Here is a 6,000-nt window from a genome sequence, read left to right as displayed (position 1 = left end):
ACAAAGTCAAAGATGCAAGGAAAGAAAAGACACAAACATGCAAATATTGAGCTGTCTTCAATATGGCAGCACAAGATAACATTTTCTGAGGAATGAAAAGCTTGAGGACAACTGAGTTATCATATAGAGCTGACTGGAAGACGGCTACCCTGAAAGATACATCCAAGACAATACTTTTTCACTGAGAGCGTGGTGGACACTACTACTACTACTTATCATTTCTATAGCGCTACTAGACATACGCAGCGCTGTACACTTGAACATGAAGAGACAGTCCCTGCTCGACAGAGCTTATAATCTAATTAGGACAGACAAACAGGACAAACAAGAGATAAGGGAATATTAAAGTGAGGATGATAAAAGAAGGGTTTTGAACAAGTGAATGAGGGTTAGGAGTTAAAAGCAGCATCAAAAAGGTGGGCTTTCAGTTTAGATTTGAAGACGGCCAGAGATAGCGCTTGACATAACGGCTCAGGAAGTCTATTCCAGGCATATGGTGCAGCAAGATAAAAGGAACGGAGTCTGGAGTTAGCAGTGGAGGAGAAGGGTGCAGATAAGAGAGATTTACCTAGTGAACGGAGTTCCCAGGGAGGAATGTAGGGAGAGATGAGAGTGGAGAGGTACTGAGGCGCTGCAGAGTGAATGCACTTATAGATCAATAAGAGGAGTTTGAACTGTATGCAGAAATGGATAGGAAGCCAATGAAGTGACTTGAGGAGAGGGCTAATATGAGCATAACGACACTGACGGAATATTAGTCGTGCAGCAGAAATTTGAACAGATTGAAGAGGAGAGAGATGGTTAAGTGGGGACACCTGGAACAGACTCCCAGCAGAGGCTGGAGGAGCCAGTGACACAATTCAAGCACTTAGTGACAGACAAAGGGAGAAGACCACACATCAAGTGAGACTTGGATTATCAGTGCAGGGGTCAGGCATAAATTAGCAGACTGGGTGGACCAAGTGGTCCTTACGTGCTGTGTCTTTATCTTTTGTATGCCAGACCCTGCTTGGGAGCAATACGCAACAAGAGCTCAGTTCACTTGTCAGGGGACAGACCAGCAACACATGGCCCAACTTGGGTTTTGTTTGGTTTAATCAGACTATTTGAATCATCCGTTTTGATGAACTTGTAGTACATACCTTTAATTCTGCTTGGCCCCCATCAATAGCTCAAATATGAGCAGAATTCATAGGAAGATGCCAACTGACTACATCTGCTCTTTAATTCCCTTGCTACCCATCCAATCCTTAAATCATACCGACAGCATTTGGTCCCCTATTACCAACACATGACAGCTATTCATACACTGTAGCCACGGCAAAAGAAAAATGCTTTTCTATTAAGTCACGCATGTCTCTGTTCAGCGATGCTGTGATCAGCACACTTCCATCATCTTTGCCAGAGAGGTCCCTTGGGACACTAGTCCTTTTAACCTGTTTCCACACTATAGCCTTGCCCTTATCACAACCCCTTGTCTTTAAATGACAGGCACTTTAAATAGTGGTGCAGGCCTGAAATAGCTTCAGTTGGTTAACTCTTTCAGTATGGGAGACAAACAAGATACCTGCCCAAGCTAAGCCACTTAAACACACAAGAATAAAGATCAAACTCTGAAGGGAATGGGGTGCTTAAATGTTAGTCACATAAACCCGGATTATATAAATGGCGCCCACAGTTGCTCACGCAATTTAAGTAACAAGTCAATTAACATGAATAATTGGGGGCTAACAATTATTGATATCAATTGGCAACAATTTGGATTTACATGTGTATCTTGCTAAGTGCTATTCTAGAAAGATGTGTAACTACTACTACTACTACTACTACTATTTAGCATTTCTATAGCGCTACAAGGCATACGCAGCGCTGCACAAACATAGAAGAAAGACAGTAACTGAGGGGGTGTGGCCATAGGCTGGTCAGGGGCATTCACTAAAGCTGTGCACAGCATTATAGAATTCGAGGGATCTGCGCCTGATTTACGCATACGGATTTACACCAGATTTCAGTAGCTATAAATATTTGGGTGCGAATCCTGGTGCTATGTGATATTCAATAAAAGGTGCCCAACTTGAAGCATCATTGATAGAACAGCATTCAGCATCCATGCTTTCAGTGCCCAAAGAGAAGCTGGGGCTGGAGCGCTGCGCTTTGCAAAGCCTGTCACAGCTGGGTGATCTAGTTTACCCGATGCTTCTACCATCAGAGCCGAGCCCCTTGCTGCCTTCCTCTGCCCATCAAGCAAGCCAATCTCACGATAGTGCAAGGAAACTGCCCACCCCAAGAGCTTGCTATGTTTTAACAGCTGCACCATCCAGGCTAATTTTGGAATTTTATATGAGCTTGTGACCCTGATGCAGACATTTGTACTGGTGAAACATGGTCATGTCGGGCATTTTATATTAAAATTCTGGAAGCTTTTAATGTATTAATAAAAACTGTGGTTTTTTTTTACAAGGTCTGCCTTGTTGTTTTAGCTTACAAAATTCACATACACAATTATTAAAACACATCTCCAAGGGGGGATTCCATAAAGGGTACCTAAAGTTAAGTGCTGGGAGGATCCGCACTATACTGGCATTTTATAAAGGGCACTATGTGCGGACCACCCTTTACAGAGGTCCAGCTTAGCACGCATCTCACACCTAACTTTGGGCGTGGCCCTTACACCTGCTGAAACTTGGTGTAAATGTTGGTGCACATAAATGATTCTAATGCGACTAATTGCTGGGAACGCCCCTGATTTGCCCATGCCCCTCTAATGGCCACACCCCCTTTTGAGTTGCACACTATAAAATCTAGGTGCACATTTTATAGAATAGGGCAAAGGGCACATCTACGTGTAAACCCATATGACTGCCAATTAACACCAGTTATTAACAGCTCATTTATTAGTTTCCACACAGATCTGGGACCCACACCCAAATTTGGGCAACCTATATAAAGTCTGAGTGATAGGAGCAGATTAATAAATACAGTCTTTAACTGCTTTCCTTTCTGTATCATGATAACCCAAGTTGTAGCTTTTCTTTCTCAAATGGACCTGAAGGTTAGTGTCAGCACCGAGGAAGATTCTCAGCAGTCAGGAGAAGGTACAAGGTTGGCAGAGGAGCTTAGACATAGTAAAAGAATAATTCAGAAGGAACACGCAGGAGCACAGAGCTGTGTGGACCTTGTACAAGGTTAATAAGACTTTCTTGTTCAAAAGTATATGCAAAAAGTCAGTTTGTAATACTCCAGTTACTTGGGTCTGATATTCAAAATGATTTAAATGGCTAGGAGAAGCCTCTAGCATTTAAATAGCTGATCCAGGGCTAACGGGGCATTTTCAGTGGCAGTATCCAGTTAAATACTGCTCAAAATGCCTTGTTAGTGCCCAAGCAGAAACTAGTTATTTTGGGGCGTTCCGGGGGTGGAGTGGAGTTGGCACTTAGGTTGAAAATCAGCAATTAACCGACTATGATAACGGCATAAAATGCACTCCAGCTTTGATATTGATTTCTTCATTTTATTTACTGCCTTCTTGAAGGAATTCATTCAAGGCAGTCTACAGCAAGAATAAGTCAAACATAAGCAACAGACAATTACAGCAGTAAAAATATTCAAACAACAATACATAGTAAGCTACCAATGTCAGCACCATGCACAAAAAACCACCTTAAGTGTGAAAGTCGTTTACGTTTTGCTTTGTGTGGAAACACATCTATTCTGTTCTTCTGTCCTCTTCCTGTAAGGATTCTTTGAATTCTGTCGATGTTTTCGTCCCCATCACCTCCTGCAGAAGAGCAATCCGGGCATCCACCACACTTTCTGTGAAAAAAAATGTCCCGATGTTGTTTTTAAGCTCCCCCTTGCAGCTTCACATCCTCAAGTTCAATAGCCTCCCCGTTTGTGGAAAAGGTTTGCTTGTTCATCAATATCTTTCAAGTGTTTAATTCTCTCTCTCCTGTCTCTCCTCTCCTCCAGGATACACACATTCATGGGCCGATGATCAGAAGCAACCACGGGCGCTAGAGGTTATTAGAGCCATACTAATGCCCACATTTGCTACCGTCCCAGATCAGAGCCCCTGCGCGCATGATCAATGCACTCGCGGGCTCTGACTGCCAAGTAGCATGCAAATGGATGCTAAACATATTCCTCCCCAATGATCAGTGGGCAGGATGCCAAACATTGGCAAACTGCATGCGGCAAACCCTATGCCAGCTTGGAGCTGCGGTTAGGGTTTGTGGAATACTGGGGTGGAATGGAGAGCCCTGTCCAGCATGCATTTGTATGCTAGCAGGCCCCCCATCCCATTCCCACCTGCAGGAGCCCCAAGCCCCCACCCCAAACTGGCAACACAGGGGCTGGAAGGCTGGTGGACCTCCAGTCCCCTGATGCCCCCACCCCCGACAATTTCACGCCCCCAAAAATGGATATGGCCTGGAACAGAATACTAAATTTATGCATATAAGGCTAGATTCTATAAATGGCGCCTAAAAAAATCTCTGTCAAAAAACCCCCTCTTAAACATTAATCTATAAGCCATGTGTAAAGTTTGGCATGGTTTCTACAATAATGTGTAAATTTAGAGGCCACCATTTGCATCAACAAAATGTTGCAAATGTCTGCACCTAGATTTATGCATGGAGCACCCATATTCTGTAATTACATGTGTAACTCAACACCACGCCCCCGATCTGCTCATGACCCTCAATTTCTTTGGCCCTTTTTTTGGGCCACATGTAAATTTTAGGCGTGGATCCCACATTTAAATTTACATGTGTAAGTCCCACTTAAATCTAATTAGTGCCAATAATTGCTTGTTAAAAAGACCAATTATTAGCACTAATTGGGTTGTTATTCTATTAAATTGTGCATGCAAATCGGGGCATGCCTGTACTTGCACACACAATTTTTCATGACTTATAGAATCAGGGGGATAATGCTGATTGCCACTGGCTGAACATTGGGCCCCATATTGTTACAAAATTCGGCTTTCTTTCAAATCTGCAGTCATGTATTCTTTTTATTCTTTATTTCAAATGAATACCAGAGGTTCGCATGGCCAAAAAAAGGAGTTCATGTTTCTTTTAAAACACATTTTCCCCATTTTTATTAATTTTTCATGTCCATTGCATCTATTTGTTTCTCTAGGCATGCACTGGATGGATTCAATCCATTGAACATGCATTAATTCATAAGTATATGCACATACAAGCGATTTGTGCATACATATTTTAACCACCTATACAAACTGAATGCATGCTCATGAAAGTACACCTGCAAAGAATATATATGCTTTGCTCACTAATATTATAAGGGGGCCCTTTTACTAAAGGGTTGCAGAGTGGCAACCCGGCACTACCGCCAGCCCAATGTGAGTGCCGGCAGTAGTTCCACCCCCAGCACGTGCTATTTCCAGCACTAGCAGAAATAGTAAAAAAAATATTTCCACAGGGGGTTACCTTGCTGTAATCGGGCAGTATTGAACGCTGCCCGGTTACCACCAGGTTAGCGTGGGAGCCCTTGCCACCACATCAATGGGTGGTGGAAGTGCTCCCCCCCCCCGAAATGGCCACGTGGCAAGTGCGAACTTACCACACAGCCATTTTATTTTTTGCCCCTTTTACCCATCGCAATAACAGGGGTCCTGGCGCATGACAAAAACAGCCACCATCACTAGCGCAGGGCCCCTTTTACCTCAGCTTAGTAAAAGGACCCCTAAGCCCCTGCTTATGACATAAGATCATGCTACACCACTATGTACAGCTACAATTTTAGAGAAAGGGAAAAAATTGATTTCAGGATGACAAAGATCTTCATGCAAATATGACTTACAAAATACAAAAACTAATGGAATCCCAACTATCTGAACACATCTATTCACACATTTCTCTAAGGTGTTTTTATCTTTAATGAACGATTTCTTATCTAGCAATGCTGGGGATAGGGACAAAGAAAGAAGAAAGAAAGAAAGAAAGAAAGAAAACTGGCGGGTGAAATTCTTGTGTG

This window comes from Microcaecilia unicolor, chromosome 1, assembly GCF_901765095.1.
Source record: "Microcaecilia unicolor chromosome 1, aMicUni1.1, whole genome shotgun sequence".
Taxonomy (NCBI): Eukaryota; Metazoa; Chordata; class Amphibia; order Gymnophiona; family Siphonopidae; genus Microcaecilia; species Microcaecilia unicolor.
The sequence above is the reverse complement of the archived record's forward strand: the minus strand, read 5'-3'. Positions refer to the sequence as shown.